Consider the following 19323-nt stretch of genomic DNA (forward strand, 5'->3'; position numbering starts at 1 on the left):
GGTATCGGGGTTCAATTTTATGTACTAACCGAGGAGGATCGGGATCTAATAAATCCTAGAGTATGGGCAAAAAGAGGCAATAGAGGAGGGTTAGATGTTCCTCCCCTGCAAGTTACTTTAAAAGACCCTGATCAAGTAATTAGACGAAAGCAGTATCCAATTCAGAAGGCTGGCCGAAAGGGGCTGCAGCCAGTAATTGACCAGTTGGTGAAAGATGGTATACTCGAACCTTGTATGTCACCTTTTAATACCCTAATTTTAACGTGCCGGAAGGTGGCTTACTGATTCTAGAATTTTAAAGTATGAAGCGATTCTCATGGATAGGGATGATTTGACCCTGATTATAAACAAAGAACAGAATCCAGCCGCCTTCTTGGTTTCTCCAGATTCTGATACTGTCCCCATTGATTTAGAACATGTATGTTTAGAAGTGATAGATTTACAGACAAAAATTAGAGATGATTTAAGTGATGAACCTTTACGGGAGGGTGAAAGATGGTTTATTGATGGATCTTCCCGCTGCATTGACGGCATTCGGTATAGCGGGTATAGTGTAGTGGATGGGACTGAAGGAGTTGTGATTGAAGCCGGTCAGCTTCCCGGTCATTGGTCGGCACAATCCTGTGAATTATATCCCCTCTGTAGAGCTCTCCAGGGTTTAGAGGGAAAGGTGGGCACAATCTATACCGACTCAAAGTATGCTTTTGGTGTAGTGCACACCTTTGGAAAGATTTGGAAAGAGCGGGGAATGATAACTGGGAAAGGACAAAAGTTGATCCATGAAAACTTAATTGTTCAATCCTTAGATGCTATTACCTGAGGAGATAGCTGTAGTTCATGTATGGGGCCATCAACTTATTGACAGTCCTGAAGCACAGGGGAACAGACGGGCAGATGAAGCTGCCAAATAGGCTGCACACACAGAAAAAATAGACATGCAGCTGTTACTCCCCACCCCACATGAGGTTCAAAAGACTCCCATCTTTTCACGGGAAGAGGATGTTTATGTGAAAGACCAGGGAATGCCTCAAACTGCCGATGGGTTGTGGTGGACGGCAGAGGGACGCCAAGTACTGAACAAAGCCTTGGCTCGTCAGATTATTGATCAGCTCCACCAGCAGACACATTGGGGAACACAGGCACTTGTTGATGCTTTTGTACGGTCCTTTAATTGCTCGGGAATATACACCATAGCCAAGCAAAGTACTCGGGGATGCTCAATCTGTCAGCGAGTGAATAAGAAAGTCATGCGCCAGGTAATGCCTGGCGGTCGCGATATAGCCATACGCCCGTTTCAACGAATACAGATTGACATCACGGAATTACCTAAGACAGAGGCTTATAAATACCTCCTGGTGATGGTGGATCATTTTACTCAATAGGTTGAGGTTTTCCCGACCCCTAATGATCGTGCTAGCACCGTTATCCAGATATTACTAAACTCTGTTATTCCGCGCTATGGCATTATTCAAACCACTGACTCAGATCGAGGTACACATTTTACCTCTCAGGTACTCCAGGTTGTGTGTAAAATCCTAGGAATAGATTGGCAGTTACATACCCCATGGCACCCCCAGAGTTCAGGCCGTGTTGAATGGATGAATCAGACCCTGAAATATCAACTCACTCGACTTCATGAGGAAAATGCCCTCTCCTGGATTAAATGCTTACCCTTAGCTTTAATCAGGACTCGCACAGCTCCTCGTAAGGACCTTGCTGTCTCACCATATGAAATGATGTTTGGTCTTCCTTACATGGGATTCCACACTGATACCCCTACCCCTGAGGCTAATGACCAGTACATATCTAAATATTTACAGGGACTTTCAACTTCTCTGTATGACTTAAGACAGAAGGGTTTATTAGCTCAAACCCCACCCCTGGACTATCCTATTCATTCTGTTAAACCTGGTGATTGGGTATATGTAAAAGCGTGGCAAGACCATAAACTAAAACCGATATGGGACGGCCCTTATTGTGTACTTCTGATTACAGACACTGCAGTGTGAACAAAAGAAAAGGGGTGGACTCACATACAACGCATTAAACAAGCTAATCCACGGACTAAAGACGTTGATAATACACCCTTCACTGTCTACGTGCAGTTTCTGTAAACTTGAAAGACCATGGGGTATCCTGTCTGGGTCCCATTATGTCATTGTCCTTATTCATGAATCTGCCTTTGTCCTTATTCACACATCTCAACCCCCAGGACTTATTAATTCTATATCAGAACTTGCTAATTCTTTCTATCACTAAGACCTTTCTTCTATAGTACTTGTGTAACCCTTCCTCACACTCACCCAATCCCCTCCCTCACAACAGCCATGGAAATGGGCCAATAGCATGTAAGATATGACTGTATGTTTATAGATACACTATATACACTATTGAGATAGACAACAGACTTGCCAAGGCAAATAGCGCCTTTGGAAGACTACACAAAAGAGTCTGGAAAAACAACCAACTGAAAAACCTCACAAAGATAAGCGTATACAGAGCCGTTGTCATACCCACACTCCTGTTCGGCTCCGAATCATGGGTCATCTACCGGCACCACCTACGGCTCCTAGAACGCTTCCACCAGCGTTGTCTCCGCTCCATCCTCAACATCCATTGGAGCGCTTACACCCCTAACGTCGAAGTACTCGAGATGGCAGAGGTCGACAGCATCGAGTCCACGCTGCTGAAGATCCAGCTGCGCTGGATGGGTCACGTCTCCAGAATGGAGGACCATCGCCTTCCCAAGATCCTGTTATATGGCGAGCTCTCCACTGGCCACCGTGACAGAGGTGCACCAAAGAAAAGGTACAAGAACTGCCTAAAGAAATCTCTTGGTGCCTGCCACATTGACCACCGCCAGTGGGCTGATAACGCCTCAAACCGTGCATCTTTGCGCCTCACAGTTTGGCGGGCAGCAACCTCCTTTGAAGAAGACCGCAGAGCCCACCTCACTGACAAAAGGCAAAGGAGGAAAAACCCAACACCCAACCCCAACCAACCAATTTTCCCTTGCAACCGCTGCAATCGTGTCTGCCTGTCCCGCATCGGACTTGTCAGCCACAAACGAGCCTGCAGCTGACGTGGACTTTTTACCCCCTCCATAAATCTTCGTCTGCGAAGCCAAGCCAAAGAAGAAGGAAAGATGTTTATGGGGATTAAAGCCTGTTAATCTCGAGTTCTGGTCTGTTGGGTCTAATTGATAGCGCTACAATTTAATCACTGTACCTACGTGCAGTGGCCAAGGTTATTCAAGCAGAGATTCTGGACACTGACCCCAAGGATCCAGACCCTCCATAAAATTTGATCAGTGAATGGTTTTGTAATGCAACACAACATTCGGGAAGAGGTTGATAAGCGAGACCTGTTGTATGTGTGGTATGTCTGGGTGTGTGTCTGGGTGTTTTGCACCGATGACCGGAGAATACTGTTTTGTTGGGTGGTACAGGTACTGTCCAATGACAATAAACTTTACCCCATTCATCCAAGTTACTTCCAGTCTCTACAATCTGAACTCAAAAGGAGTTTTATCACATGGCAGATTCAGTTAAAACTATTAATCAAATTAGGAGTGGGAAGTTGCTAGATTACATTTTACATTTTTGATCTTGCACAAATGTCTGTCACACAGAAGTTTAGATTGTGGAGAAGGTACTTTGTGTAAAATATAGGAAAACTGCCAAAAATGTTTTTTATTGCTACTTTTGGAATAAATAATTTGCCTTTCCCCTTGAATTTCTAGGAACTCAAAGTTCACGAGGTAAAAGTCTTGGCCAACTTGGTCCTGAAGGTTGGAGGATTCTGGTTTAATCAAGCAAAGAGCAGAATCAGGGTCACTGCAGTTAGAAGCAGGAAGGAAGATGGTAAATTTCAAGTGGAGTCGGATACAATAAAATAAAATACTTTTATTGTTATCAAGCAAGTTCTGGTGGAAATAACGTGCAGGAGGATGGATATAATGAGGCCAAAATCATGTTCAGTTCAAGTCACAATGCTCAAGTCACACATCTGAGCATAGAACATTACAGCACAGTACAGGCCCTTCAAACCTCAATGTTAGGCTGACCCACATATTCCTTTAAAGAATACTGAACCCTCCCTACCCCGCAACCCTCTATTTTTCTTCCATCCATGTGTCTGTCTAAGAGTATCTTAAATACCCCTAATATTCCAGCCTCCACCACCATCCCAGGGAAGGCATTCCAGGTCCCCACCATTCTCTGGGGATAAAACGTACCCCTGACGTCTTCCCTAAACTTCCCTCCCTTCACTTTGTTCCCATGTTCTCTGGTGTTTGCTGATCCTGCCCTGGGAAATAGGCGCTGTCTGTCCACCCTGTCCATGCCTCTCATAACTTTGTCGACCTCTATCATCTCCTCTCATCCTTCTACGCTTCAAAGGGAAAAGTCCCAGCTCTGCTAACCTCGCCTCATTAGACTTGTTTCCCAATCTAGTGTTTAGTCGAGCTTTAGGTCCTGGGTTTAACTGTATCTCAGGTGCTGTCTGTGTGTTCTCCCTGTGAGAATCTGGGTTTCATCTGGGTGCTCCAGTTTGAAGACCATAAAACATGGGAGTAGAAATTGGCCATTTAGCCCATTGAATCTGCTGGCCATTTAATCATGAGCTGATCCATTCTCCCACTCAGCCCCACTGCCCGGCCTTCTCCCCATAACCTTTGATGCCCTGGCTAATCAAGAACTGGTCAATCTCTGCCTTAAATACACCCAATGACCTGGCCTCCAAAACCACCTGTGGCCACAAATTCCACAGATTCACACCCTCTGCCGAAGAAATTCCTTTGCATCTCTGTTCTAAGTGGACGTCCTTCAATCCTGAAGTTGTGCCCTCTTGTCCCAGACTCTCACAATATGGGGAACAACCTGATTACATCTAATCTGTTCATGCCTTTCAATGTTAAAATGTTTCAATGAGGACCCCCCCATTCCAATGACAAGATCAAAATCAAAATTCAAGTTAAGAAAAAATGTACCCACCAAACACAGACGATTATATATTTCTACAAAGGGTCTTTCTTAAAACAGCTGGAGATCAAAACAATGTTTTAATTAGAGGAGATTCCAGTTTTTGTTTAGATCCAATATTGGATAAATCCACACAGACAGGGTCAAAAACTAATGCGTCAAAAGCCACAACAGCATATATGAAGGATGTGACCCTAATAGACTCATGGAGATGGTTCCACCCCTGAGCTCGAGACTACTCCTTTTACTCAAAACCCCACGATTCTTTCACCAGAATTGACTATTTCCTAATGTCACGACAGTTGGAATGCAGAATGGGTGAACCAGAGTTGTTACAAGATCAAACCAGCAACCACAAAGAAGGCAGATCACACAGGGGTAAAGATGAATAATTACTTTATTAACAAAAATTCACCCTCAAACTTTAATTCAAAATCCCATCTTTTATAACAATGCCCGCTGGTTACTATGCAAATTTCTGTAACAGTGTAAAACTAATAAATTCCCCAACCTAAATATAACATATTTAATTAAAGTCTAAGTTATATTTCCAACCAGCCCACAGAAAAACTTAGACTCAAAACAAACACAAAACACACAAGACTCACACAACTTCGATCTCAACCGAAGCAAAGATCATAAATAAAATTCAGTTTGTTTGGTAAACTGAAGCCAAAAGATCTTTGAGAGAGAGAGAGAGCACAAAATTTGAAGATTTCTTCTTGTGTTGCTTGCAGAGAGAGAAACAACGGACTTGGTCCGGATCCTTCTGGCTGCCTTTGGAATGTTCATCCTTATTGAAATCCCAACATTCTAAACTGTCCTCCAGACCATGACTCATGCTCTGGCCCTCCTTCCACTCCACAGCACCCCCAGTGGTGGTTTATTGTCCAAGTCCAGAAATTTCTAGATCATTTTCTGCACATGCCCAGTTCTTCTCCCACTCTCTCAGCAGTCCACCTTCACCTTGGTTCTCTAAGGCAAACTGTCACCACACAACACATAGGCCAATACACAACACAGAACTCTGTAACACCTCCCCTGCTAAAAAAAAAATTAGGTCCACAAGAACAAATTTTTAACAATTAATGGAAGTATTACATAAATAAAATTAAATAAACACTCCATTTTTTTTACATTAAGTGTGATTAGATTCATATCTACCCAGATTAACATCTTGACAAACATTATTCATTCCTTTTATGTGTGTAATAATGAAATCATACTCTTGTAACATTAAGCTCCAATTCAATAACCATCTGTTCTTATTTTTCATTTTAGACAGAAAAACTAATGGATTATGATCAGTTTATATTATTAACAGTTTTTGAACAGTACAAATATACACATCAAAATGTTGCAACGCTAAAACAGCACTAACTCCTTCTCAATGGTTGAATAATTTCTTTGATGGCTTTTCAAAGTTAGAGGACACAAGTACAGGCTGATGGCATAAAATGGCCTGAAACTTCAGAAATACTTCCTGGCATGCACCAGACCAGATAAATTTTTCTTTCTTTCCAAGTAGTTTTGTTAATGGGAGTGCAATTTCTGCAAAGTTTTTACAAAATCTACAATAGTAGCCAATCATACCTAGAAATCTCCAAAGAGCTTTCTTATTACCTGGGATAGGGAATGCAGTGACAACCAGTGCTACCGGTCCCTGTCCTACCACATAACCCAGATAAATTACAGAGGCATGTCCAAACTCACTCTTGTGCAAATTCACTGTGAGGTGTGCTTCCACCAGTCTCTGAAATAACTGCTCTAATTCAAGCATGTGTCCTTCCCATGTATCTGTACAAATTACTAAATCATCGATATAGGCTCCTGTGTGCTCTAAACCCTGAATTACTGGATTAATCATTCTCTGAAATGTGCCAGGTGCATTTTTCACCTCGAAAGGCATAACATTATACTCCTACAATCCCAAAGGTGTAACATATGCAGAAATCTCCCTGCCTTTCTCTGTCAAAGGAACACACCAGTATCCTTTTAAGAGATCAATCTTCATAAGAAACTTAGCCTTCCCCACCTTATCTATACAATCATCTATTCTGGGGATAGGGAACACATCAGTCTTTGTCACCATGTTTACCTTTTGATAATCTGTACAAAACCTAATTGAGCCATCTGGCTTAGGCACCAGAACATAGGGTGAACTCCAATTTGAACTTGATTTTTTGGATGATGTCATTTTTGAGCATATAATCCATCTCTTGATCCAACAATCTGCTCTTTTCCTGATTAACTCGGTATGGATGCTTCTTAATAGGCTTAGCATCACCGACCTCCACATCATGACAAGCCACAGTAGTTCTTCTTGGAACATCTGGGAATATATCCTTAAATTTCATAGGTAATATCTTCATTTTTTCTCTTTCTGATTTAGTCAAATGCATTAACTTGGTGTCTAAGTTTGTAAAACTATAGAATTTTCCAGCCTGGGGCTTATCACTTTCTGTGCTCCATGACCTTCCACAAAACTTATCTCCTCCTTACTTTCCTTTATAACTAGCATCTTGGTGGGAATCCTAGTCTCCTCCTCGGTCATTTTCTCCAAGTAAGGTTTAAACATGTTCACATGTCAGACCTGTGTCTCTCTTCGATGATCAGGCATCTCAATGACATAGGTGACCTGGTTAATTTTTGATTTCACCTTGTATGGTCCTGAAAACTGAGCTCTCAAAGGGTTTGACTCCATTGGAAACAAAACCAATACTTTGTCACCAGGTTTAATGTCACTAATTTTTGCTTTTAGATCATACCGAATTTTCATTTTTCCCCGAGCAGTTTTTAAATTTTTCCTTGCCATCTCGCAAGCCCGATGTAATCTGTTTTTAAATTTGAAAACATAATCCAACAGATTTGATTGTAAATCATTATGTATCCACTGTTCCTTCAACAATAGTAATGGACCCTTGACTTCATGACCAAACACCAACTCAAATGGACTTAAGCCAAGAGACTCCTGAGTTGCCTCTCTAACAGCAAACAATAACAAATGGATTCCTTCATCCCAATCCTTATTATTTTCCATGCATTAAGCCGTCATCATATTTTTCACAGTTAAATGGAACCTTTCCAAGGCCCTTTGACTTTCAGGATGATAGACAGACGACACAATTTGATGGGCTCCCGATTCATACATCACCTTTTGAAATATTCCAGACATAAAATTACTCCCTTGGTCTCATTGAATTTACCTTGGTAGGCCAAACAGCGTGAAAAATTTTAGCATAGCCTTCACAGTCGTCTTTGCTTTAATGTTTCTCAGAGGAATAGCCTCTGGAAACCTTGAAGATGTCCACATGAGTGTAAACAAATATTCATTTCCCACTTTGGTTTTTGGCAATGGGCCAACACAATCCACTATCACTTTTGAGAAGGGCTCCCCAAAATGCAGGGATGGGTTGTAAAGGTGCCACTGGTGGTCCTTGATTAGGCTTGCCCACCAGTTGACAAGTGTGACAGGTTCTACAAAAGTTCACAACATCCTTTCTTAATTTCAGCCAATAAAACTGTTTCCTTATCTTTTCTACCATCTTCTTCCCCCCAAGATGACTTCCGAAAGGTGTACTATGACCCAACTTTAATATTTCATTCCTGTAAGTTTTGGGAATTACAATTTGCCTTATTACCACCCAGTTTTCACTGGCAGGTATCACGTGTGGTCTCCACTTTCTCATCAATATTCCGTCTTGAACAAAGTAACCTACTGGCACAATTTCAATTTCTTGGTTAGACAGAATCTTATCTCTTATCCCAGCAAGATCAAGATCCTGCTTTTTTCTGGCTATTAATTCCTCTCTTGACAACAGCAAAGCTGGATCCTTAGGTTTGTCCTCAGTGCTCGTCTCCACTACAGGATCATCACAGACTTTCTCTTCCTCTATTTTTTTTCTAGACATGGCTCTAGTAATGACACACGCAGGGTAGATTTCCAAATCCTTTTCAGACTCATAAACCAATGGCTTACTTGTGAGTTTCACCGCAGGTATGACTTTACCCTCTGCTAAATCATTCCCTAACAAAAGAGAAACCCCACACACCAACAGACTTGATCTTATCCCGATCGTAACCGGGCCATTAACTAAGTCTGATTTCTCACTATTCTATGCAAAGGTTTAGACTCTGCTTCACCACCAATGTCTTTAATTAAATTCACATCTCCAGTATCGGTCTCCTCATTTAAAATGTTGCTTAATACAAGCGATTGGGGTGCTCCAGTATCCCACAGGATTTTAACTGGCACTTGATTGGATCCTTCTTTAACCGAAATGAAACCTTGAGACATGAATGGTTTAAAAATATCCCTAACATTCTCACTCTGAACACAGGCGGTTGGTGCCACCCCTTTCTCTTTCTTCCTTTTTAGTACAGGACAATTTGTTATTATGTGCCCTGGCTTTTTACAATATAGTGGCAAATAACACTCAAAAATGTTTCCTTCACCCATTTCTCTTCCTCTTTTCCTTTAACCTCACTTCTAGATTTTCTCTCTACTCTACTTGGATTATCAACAGTATTCCTTTGAAATGTTTTACCTGGTGTCCACTTAGGCTTCTGGGTTAAAGCATATTCCTCTACGAATTTAGCCAATTCTTGCCACGTTTTTATATTTTTCTCTCCCAAGTACACTTGAATATCATCAGGAGCATAACTTTTAATCTTCTCAATCAGAATGATTTCCCTCAATAAATCAAAGTTATTTTCTACTTCCACTGAGGCACTCCACAGCTCAAAACACACAACCTTCCTATAACCAAAATCCAGGTAAAATTGCGTTGCTGCTTTGTTTAAATTCCAGAACTTTTGTCTATAAGCCTCTTGGACTAGTTCATAAGATCAGAGTATAGCCTGCTTTACAAATTCGTAATCAGCTGCTTGTTGTACCATGAGACACGAGTCCACCTCTTGGGCTTTCCCTTTAAGAAAACTTTGTAGCAGGAGTGACCACTGGTCTAGTGGCCATTTTTAATTTACAGCTACTTTCCCAAAATGCTGAAAATACTGGTCTATTTCAGCTTCCTCAAATGGAGGAACTAACCTCACTTTTCTACTGACCAGAAACCTCTCTTCCTGACCAGCACGTGGGTTTTGGGCTTCTCCCTCTCCTTGGGTTAGGATCTGCCTCAATTTAGCTAGTTCTAGCTCATGCTTCTGTTCTTTGTCTCTCTCCTCCATTTCTTCCTGCCTTACTGCTTCCCGTTTGGCTTTCCTTTCTGCCTCTCTTTTTCCCTCTAATTCTAGTTTTCTCAAAGACAACTTTACTTCCTCTGAAGTTTTCAACTTTAATGTTCTAATGCAGCTGTTCTAATGCAGCTTCTTCAAATACCCCCTTTCCTACATGGTGCTTAACAATCTTTTGGGCCATTTCCTTTTTTTTTCATCCCAGTTCTTACTGTAAGAAGTTTGAACCATCAGTTCTGACTTTTGAGCCATTTTAAAATTAACCACTGAAGGATTAGCGATGAACTGGTCAATATTCACAGCTGCTGGGTTTTCAGCTGGTGATTTATACACCCATCGTTTATTTTTAATTTCAAGTTGGAGGTTGAGTCAAACTCAGACGACTGATAACGAAGGACAAGTCAATCACCCCTAAAGCTTCCAAATTGGTTTGATTCCGGACGATGCCCCCAAATGATGTTACAAGATCAAACCAGCAACACAGGGGTAAAGATTAACAAAAAATTCACCTTCAAACTTTAATTCAAAATCCCCCCTTTTATGCGCTAGTGAGGGTAGAAATAGGAGGATGTGGAGGATGAATGCGTGGCTAAAGAGATGGAGCAGGGGGCAAGGGATAAGATTTCTGGATCATTGGGATCTCTTCTGGGGAAGGTCGGACCTGTACAAAAGGGACGGACTCCACTTGAACTGGAGGGGGACCAATGTGCTGGCAAGCAGATTTGCTAGAGCTGTGGGGGAAGGTTTAAACTAGTTTGGCAGGGGGGTGGGGAACAGAGTGTGAGTGCAGTGTCAAGGGAGCACAGCCACCTAGTTAGGAATAAAAAAGATAACAAAGGTAGGATGGAGATTAGGGTGAAGGTAGAAAAGAGAATATATGTGAGGGTCATTCTCTGAAATGCATATATTTTAATGCAAGAAGCATCGTGAACAAGGTAGATGTGAGAGATAATAGATTATAGGAAGTAAAGTTAGTATGAATGAAATAAGGAATAATAGACTGGACTAGAGGAAGTTAAGTAAGTGCTGAGTAGGGGATGAATTCCGATAAGAGTGTGAGGAAGGGTTACACAAGTACAATAGAAGAAAGGTCTTAGTGATAGAAAGAATTAGCAAGTTCTGATATAGAATTTTAAGTTCTGGGGGTTAAGAGGTGTGAATAAGGACAAAGGCAGATTCATGAACAAGGACAATGACATGATTGGACCCAGACAGGATACCCCATGGTCTTTCATTACAGAAACTGCACGTAGACAGAATTACCAAATGCCAAACCAGGAGACAGAAGAATGTTAGGGGGTGGAGGGTACCTCTACACTGAAATGAACTGTATATAAGTTGGATGAGCCCCAGTATGTGTGTGTATTCCCAGGGTAAGGGGAAGTACTCAACTTTGCACTGTTGTACAATAAATGTTCTTGGTTCTCAATTTTTGTCTCGAGCGAAATCTGTGAAGGTAATTCTGTTTCTCACAACATTGTTCAAAGTTTGTGTAAAGGCACCCGGAACCAGCAGAAAAACCCTTTGTGTATTGTATACTTCTGATTACAGACACTGCAGTGCGAACAAAAGAAAAGGGGTGGACTCACATACAACGCATTAAACAAGCTAATCCACGGACTAAAGACATTGATAATACACACTCCACTGTTGGAATCTAGGGGCTAAAATATCATGGAATAGAGGACTATGTGGGGAGGAGTCACGTGATGGAGTAGTGGCCGGTCGGGGAACTCCAGCCCTCTCCAGAAAAGTTAAAAAAAGATAGAGAAAAAGCAAAGGCACAAACTTAAAAACCAAAACAAAGTGAAAGTAAAGGTGTGAAGACAATGGCAGCGAAGAAAGAAAAACTAAAAACAACGGGAAGAAAAGAAGAAGGAAAGAATGTCGGAAGAAGAAGGTGAAGGCCTTACCTGTCCGAGGAGGCCCGCCGCAGAGAGAGAGGCCCGCTCCCGCAGGTCAGTGGAGGTCCCGGGCTCGGGACTACAAAAATGGCTCGCAGAGCCGAGTAAAGGTGCGCAACCGCGCATGCGCGATGCGCATGAAAAAAAACCCACTGACGGGAGGGGGGGAACGGCTGCGGAGTCGATCTCCACAGCTGAGAGAGACACCTGCAGCACAGCAGCAGGTGCAGAACACAGACAATAATGAGAACAAGAAAGAAGAGGGTAAAAAGAAAACAAGGAAACAACAGATGGTCAACCCAGAGGAAGAAGAAGAAGAAGAACAGAAAGAAGTGGAAGAAGAAGAGAAAAGCAAGACAATGGATGTAGCTTTTTTTAAAGAATATATGGAATCAGTGAAAGAATGGCAATTACAAGAATTTGATGAGATAAAAAGAAGAATTAAGAATGCAGAAGAAAAAATGAATAAAATGGAAATGGCCATATCAGAGATAGGAAAAAGAGTGGATAATGTGGAAGAACGAGAAACAATTGTAGAAATGGAAGTAGAGGAATTAAAAGAGAAATTTGAAGAATCTAATAAAAAAGCTAAAGAGGCACAGGAGCTGTTAGCTCAGAAGATAGATATAATGGAAAACTATAATAGAAGAAATAATATAAAGATAGTGGGGCTTAAGGAAGATGAAGAAGGAAAGAATATGAGAGAATTTATAAAAGATTGGATCCCCAGGGTCCTGGGAAGACCAGAATTACAGGAAGAAATGGAAATAGAGAGAGCACATAGAACTTTAGCCCCGAAACCACAAACGCAGCAAAAACCAAGATCCATTTTAGTAAAATTCTTAAGATATACAACAAGAGAAAATATATTGGAGAAAGCAATGAAGAAAGTAAGAGAAGACAAAAAGCCACTGGAATACAAAGGTCAAAAAAATTTTTTCTATCCAGACATAAGTTTTGAAATCCTGAAGAAGAGGAAGGAGTTCAATACAGCGAAAACGATCTTATGGAAAAAAGGATATAATTTTATGTTAAGGTACCCAGCGGTACTTAAAATAATTATTCCAGGGCAGCAAAACAGACTATTCTCGGATCCAGAGGAAGCAAGGAAATTTGCAGAACAACTACAAAACAAGCAGAGAGATGAAGACATGTAACGAGAGTAAAAATGACCACGAACTATATGTATGTGTGTAAAGGGGTATATGTGTGTATATACATATAGTGTGCATACATAAATGTATCCGTATTTAGAGGAAAATATATAGAGGATAGACAAGAATTAATAAGGGAGGGAAATGGAATAGAGGGAATAAGGAGGGAATTAAAAGAGTGACCTTTGTTACATATAAAAATTGAAATCTTTTCTGGGGGGGCTGGGTGGGGAGGAGTTATGGTCACTGCAAAATCAGCTGACGTTTGCGAGTGAATTCGCAAATCCAAATGGAGAGGGGAGATGTGGTTGTCCGACAAGGGATAAAGGACAACTCAGGAGGGGAAGGGGAGATTGGGGCTAAAGAAGTTTTAAATAGGAGAATAAGGAAAATGTTTGAGGTTTTAGAAATGTTGTCTTATAAAGGGTTCAAAACAAGAAAACAGAAATGGATAAGAAGGAAAGGTAATGATGGAGAAACGGAAAGAGAAGATAAACAAAGTATTAAATGGCTACGTTGAACTATATGACTTTAAATATTAATGGAATACATAACCAAATCAAAAGGAAGAAACTGCTAAATTTACTGAAAAAAGAAAAAATTGATATAGCATTCGTGCAAGAAACACATTTAACTGAAATGGAGCACAAGAAATTAAAGAGAGATTGGGTAGGACACGTAACAGCAGCGTCGTATAATTGAAAAGCAAGAGGAGTAGCTATATTAATTAGTAAAAATGTGCCAATTAAAATAGAAGAGGAAATAATAGATCCAGCAGGGAGATATGTAATGATAAAATGTCAGATATATTCGGAGTTTTGGAATCTACTCAATGTATATTCACCTAAACAAGAAGATCAAAAGTTTATGCAAGATATTTTTTTGAAGATAGCAGATACGCAAGGGAACATATTAATAGGAGGGGATTTCAACCTGAATTTGGATTCAAATATGGACAAAACTGGGAAAAAAAATTAACAGAAAGAACAAAGTAACCAAATTTATAATTAAATCGATGCAAGAAATGCAACTTTTGGATATATGGAGGAAACAACACCCAAATGAAAAGGAAAATTCATATTACTCAGCTAGACATAAAACATACTCAAGAATAGACCTATTCCTGTTATCAGCTCGCATGCAAGACAGAGTTAGAAAAACAGAATATAAAGCTAGAATATTATCGGACCACTCACCCCTGATATTGACAATAAAGTTAGAGGACATCCCTCCAAGAATGTATAGATGGAGATTAAACCCCATGTTACTCAAAAGGCAGGATTTTAGAGAATTAATTGAAAGACAAATTGAAATGTACTTTGAAATAAATACGGAATCAGTAGAAGATAAGTTTATACTATGGGATGCAATGAAAGCGTTCATCAGAGGGCAAATAATAAGTTATGTAACCAAGATGAAGAAGGACTATAATCAGGAAACAGAGCAGTTGGAAAGGGAAATAGTAAGGATAGAAAAAGATTTAGCAATGAGGGAAGATACAACTAAAAGAAGAGAATTGGCAGATAAAAAAATAAAATGTGAAACACTACAAACATATAAGGTGGAGAAGAACATAATGAAGACAAAACAGAAATATTATGAACTAGGTGAAAAAACGCACAAAATCCGAGCATGGCAGCTTAAGACAGAACAAGCTAAGAAAATGGTATTGGCATCAAGGAAAAAAGACAAACAAATCACATATAATCCAAAAGAAATTAAGGAAAACTTCAGAGAATTCTATGAACAATTATACCAAACTGAAAACGAAGGGTAAGAAGGGAAAATAGATGAATTTCTAACTAAAATTGAACTACCAAAATTACAAATAGAGGAACAAAATAAATTAACAGAACCATTTGAAATAGTAGAAATACAAGAGATAATAAAAAAATTACCAAATAATAAGACACCAGGAGAGGATGGATTCCCAATAGAATTCTATAAAACATTTAAAGATTTATTAATTCCTCCCCTCCTGGATGTAATCAACCAGATTGATAAAACACAAAGCTTACCAGATTCATGTAAAACAGCAATAATTACAGTAATACTAAAGCAAGGGAAAGACCCACTCGCACCAGCGTCATATAGACCAATATCATTACTTAACACAGATTTTAAGATAATAGCTAAACTATTAGCAAACAGATTAGCAGAGTATGTACCTAAAATGGTAAATCTAGACCAAACTGGATTTATTAAAAAAAGACGGTCAACAGACAATATTTGTAAATTTATTAACTTAATTCATGCAGTAGAAGGGAATAAAGCGCCAACAGTAGCAGTTGCTTTAGACGCAGAGAAGGCCTTTGACAGAGTAGAATGGAATTATTTATTCAAAGTATTGCAAAAATTCAGTTTACCAGAGAAGTATATTAATTGGATTAAAGCATTATATAAGGGACCATTGGCGAAAGTAACAGTAAATGGATATATATCAAAGCAATTTAACTTAAGTAGGTCAACATGGCAGGGATGCCCACTATCACCCTTATTGTTCGCGTTAGCTATAGAACCACTAGCAGAATTGATAAGAACAGAAAATAATATAAAAGGGATAAAAATAAAAGACAAGGAAAATAAAATCAGTTTATTTGCGGATGATGTTATAATATACTTAACAGAACCAGAACTATCAATAAAAGAATTATATAAGAAATTGAAGGAATTAGGAGAAGTGTCGGGTTACAAGATTAACGTAAATAAAAGTGAAGCAATGCCTATGAATAATGCCTATGAATAAAAATACAACAGAAATTCCACTGAGTCCATTCTTTTCATTTCCTTTTCCTTCCGTTAACTTAGGTAGTGATTGTCCCCGGTAGGTTTTCGCTATTGTGTTTAATGTAAGGCTCCCATATTTGTTCGAATATTTCAATATTATTTCTTAAACTATTTGTTATTTTTTCTAATGGAATACATTTATTCATTTCTATATACCATTGTTGTATTTTCAAATTATCTTCCAATTTCCAGGTTGACATAATACATTTTTTTGCTACGGCTAGAGCTATCTTAACAAATCTTTTTTGTGCATCTTCCAAATCAATTCCAAATTCTTTGCTTTTTATGTTACTTAGGAGGAAGATCTCTGGATTCTTTGGTATATTGTTTTCTGTTATTTTATTTAATATCTGATTTAGATCTTCCCAAAATTTTTCTACTTTCTCACATGTGCAGATTGCATGAATTGTTGTTCCCATTTCTTTTTTACAACGAAAACATCTGTCAGATAGTGTTGGGTCCCATTTATTTAACTTTTGAGGTGTAATGTATAGCCTGTGTATCCAGTTATATTGTATCATACGTAACCTCGTACTTATTGTATTTCTCATCATTCCAGAGCATAACTTCTCCCATGTTTCCTTTTTTATCTTTATATTTAAATCTTGTTCCCATTTTTGTTTAGTTTTACCATTTGTTTCCTCATTCTCCTTTTCTTGCAGTTTAATATACATATTTGTTATAAATCTTTTGATTATCATTGTATCTGTAATCACATATTCAAAGTTACTTGCCTCTGGCAAACTCAAACTGCTTCCTAATTTATCCTTCAAGTAGGATCTCAACTGGTAATATGCCAGCGCTGTATCTTGAGTTATATTGTATTTATCTTTCATTTGTTCAAACGATAAGAATCTATTTCCTGAAAAACAATTTTCTATTCTTTTAATCCCTTTTTTCTCCCATTCTCTAAATGAAAGGTTATCTATTGTAAAAGGGAGTAACTGATTTTGCGTGAATATTAGTTTTGGCAATTGATAATTTGTTTTATTTCTTTCTACATGAATCTTCTTCCAAATATTGAAGAGATGATGTAATACTGGAGAACTTCTATGTTGTTCCAATTTTTCATCCCATTTATATAATATGTGTTCAGGTATCTTTTCCCCTATTTTATCTAATTCTAATCTAGTCCAATCTGGCTTTTCCCTTGTTTGATAAAAATCTGATAGGTATCTTAATTGTGCGGCTCTGTAATAATTTTTAAAGTTTGGCAGTTGTAAGCCTCCTTGTTTATACCATTCTGTTAATTTATCTAGTGCTATCCTCGGTTTCCCCCTTTTCCATAAAAATTTCCTTATTATTTTCTTTAACTCCTTGAAGAATTTCTCTGTCAGTTGTATTGGCAATACCTGAAATAGGTATAATATCCTTGGAAAAATTTTCATTTTAATACAGTTTATCCTTCCTATTAGTCTTAGTGGTAAATCTTTCCAATGCTCTAAATCGTCCTGTAATTTTTTCATTAGTGGATAATAATTGAGTTTATATAGTTGGCCGAGATTTTTGTTTATTTGTATACCTAGGTATCTTATTGCTTGCATTTGCCATCTGAATGGTGATTCCTTCTTAAATTTTGAGAAATCCGCATTATTCATTGGCATTGCTTCACTTTTATTTACGTTAATCTTGTAACCCGACATTTCTCCATATTCTTTCAATTTCTTATATAATTCTTTTATTGATAGTTCTGGTTCTGTTAAGTATACTATCACATCATCCGCAAATAAGCTGATTTTATATTCCTTGTCTTTTATTTTTATCCCTTTTATATTATTTTCTGTCCTTATCAATTCTGCTAGTGGTTCTATAGCTAACGCGAACAATAAGGGTGATAGTGGGCATCCCTGCCATGTTGACCTGCTTAAGTTAAATTGCTTTGATACATGTCCATTTACTGTCACTTTCGCCAATGGTCCCTTATGTAATGCTTTAATCCAATTAATATACTTCTCCGATAAACTGAATTTTTGCAATACTTTGAATAAATAATTCCATTCTACTCTGTCAAAGACCTTCTCTGCGTCTAAAGCAACTGCTACTGTTGGCGCTTTACTCCCTTCTACTGCATGAATTAAGTTAATAAATTTACAAATATTGTCTGTTGACCGTCTTTTTTTAATAAATCCAGTTTGGTCTAGATTTACCATTTTAGGTACATACTCTGCTAATCTGTTTGCTAATAGTTTAGCTATTATCTTAAAATCTGTGTTAAGTAATGATATTGGTCTATATGACGCTGGTGCGAGTGGGTCTTTCCCTTGCTTTAGTATTACTGTAATTATTGCTGTTTTACATGAATCTGGTAAGCTTTGTGTTTTATCAATCTGGTTGATTACATCCAGGAGGGGAGGAATTAATAAGTCTTTAAATGTTTTATAGAATTCTATTGGGAATCCATCCTCTCCTGGTGTCTTATTATTTGGTAATTTTTTTATTATCTCTTGTATTTCTACTATTCCAAATGGCTCTGTTAATTTATTTTGTTCCACTATTTGTAGTTTTGGTAGTTCAATTTTAGTTAGAAATTCATCTATTTTCCCTTCTTTCCCTTCGTTTTCAGTTTGGTATAATTGTTCATAGAATTCTCTAAAGTTTTCCTTAATTTCTTTTGGATTATATGTGATTTGTTTGTCTTTTTTCCTTGATGCCAATACCATTTTCTTAGCTTGTTCTGTCTTAAGCTGCCATGCTCGGATTTTGTGCGTTTTTTCACCTAGTTCATAATATTTCTGTTTTGTCTTCATTATATTCTTCTCCACCTTATATATTTGTAGTGTTTCATATTTTATTTTTTATCTGCCAATTCTCTTCTTTTAGTTGTATCTTCCTTCATTGCTAATTCTTTTTCTATATTTACTATTTCCCTTTCCAACTGCTCTGTTTCCTGATTGTAGTCCTTCTTCATCTTGGTTACATAACTTATTATTTGCCCTCTAATGAACGCTTTCATTGCATCCCATAGTATAAACTTATCTTCCACTGATTCCGTATTTATTTCAAAATACATTTTTATTTGTTTTTCAATAAATTCTCTAAAATCCTGCCTTTTAAGTAGCATGGGGTTTAATCTCCATCTATACATTCTTGGAGGGATGTCCTCTAACTTTACTGTCAATATTAAGGGTGAATGGTCCGATAGTATTCTAGCTTTATATTCTGTTTTTTTTTACTCTATCTTGCATACTAGCTGATAACAAAAATAGGTCTATTCTTGAGTATGTTTTATGTCTCGCCGAGTAATATGAATACTCCTTTTCCTTTGGGTGTTGTTTCCTCCATATATCCAAAAGTTGCATTTCT

This window comes from Narcine bancroftii, chromosome 1 (genome assembly GCF_036971445.1).
Source record: "Narcine bancroftii isolate sNarBan1 chromosome 1, sNarBan1.hap1, whole genome shotgun sequence".
NCBI lineage: Eukaryota > Metazoa > Chordata > Chondrichthyes > Torpediniformes > Narcinidae > Narcine > Narcine bancroftii.